At 39.0% G+C, this 1,243-nt stretch overlaps 1 non-coding gene across 1 annotated transcript; it reads left to right on the forward strand.

Moving 5' to 3' along the window:
* Positions 1 to 402: 402 nt before the first annotated feature.
* LOC136506337 (small nucleolar RNA R71) lies at positions 403 to 509 on the forward strand. The gene has a single exon (XR_010771545.1). It is a non-coding gene; the product is annotated as a small nucleolar RNA R71 (small nucleolar RNA).
* The last annotated feature ends 734 nt before the right edge of the window (positions 510 to 1,243 follow it).

Here is a 1,243-nt window from a genome sequence, read left to right on the forward strand (position 1 = left end):
TCGCTGTTGTTGTGGAGTAGAATTGTTGATGACAATATTTGTGTCTTCTTGATATTCAGGGAATTCAACCCCTGAAATATTCTCCACATACATTTTGGGAATTAAAAGCATCTTGAATAGCCTGATGATCTTTCTTGTAATTAGCTCAGTTGTTCAAGCCAATTCAACAGTATGTCCATCTTAGTTGACAGTGCACACACCTCTTTTGGTACTTCTTCGCTCTTATTGCTTGCTTGAATAGTGCATTGAGACCAGCCTTGGTTAGAGGCTATCTTCTCCATGAGAGTTTTAGCTTTTCCAAGGGTGAGTGACATAAATGATCCTCCAGCAGTAGCATCATGTTGTTCATGAGCTTTCTAAGTTAATCCATGGTAAAAGCTTTGCATGAGCAACCAATCTTCCATCCCATGATGAGGACAATCTGAAATGTATTCTTGGAAATGTTCCCATGCTTCTGGAATGGTTTTTTCTTTCTGCTACTGGAAATTAGAAATCTTTCCTCTTAAGGCATTGGTTTTGCCTATAGGGAAAAACTTTGATAGGAAGGCCTTGGAACACTTTGCCCATGTATTGATGTCTTCTTTATTGGTTTAGAACCACTGCTTCTCTCTTCCCACTAGCAAGAGTAGAAAGAGGCAGAGTAGTATGATGTCTTGAGCAACATCCTTGATGGTGATCATGCTGCTTATCTCCAAGAAATTTTGAAAATGAGCACTAGCATCTTCATGTGCCTTTCCGCTGAACGGGGTAGCTTGCACCATGTTGATGAAGCTTGGCTTGAGTTTGAACTCAAGGTTGTTGGTTTTGAGTGTTGGTTTAGTGCAAATGTTCTCAGTGCTTGGAGCAGAGAACTCACGCAGAGTCTTTTTAGCCATAGCTTCAGAAACTAGTGTTGAGCTTTCCTCTTGATTGATTTGATTATGATGGAGTCTTGGTGAATCACAACCAATCCTACAATACCTTGTATAAGATATGAATGAAGACAAACAAGGGTAAGCCTGCTAAAGCATAGGTATAAAGTTATGATCTCGTCAATAAGTATTTATTTGATCAATTCTCTTAGCCTTGTGCTCCATCCCCGGCAATGGTGCCAGAAATGCTTTTTGGTATTTCTTAGCATCACTCTGTACTAAGTTGTCTTCCCTAGTAATGATGCCAGGAAAATGCATTATTGGTAATTATTTAGAACACTTGTAAATTCATATATACTAAGTAATCTGCAAGCACACAAATAACGTACCAT

Source organism: Miscanthus floridulus, chromosome 14, assembly GCF_019320115.1.
Source record: "Miscanthus floridulus cultivar M001 chromosome 14, ASM1932011v1, whole genome shotgun sequence".
NCBI lineage: Eukaryota > Viridiplantae > Streptophyta > Magnoliopsida > Poales > Poaceae > Miscanthus > Miscanthus floridulus.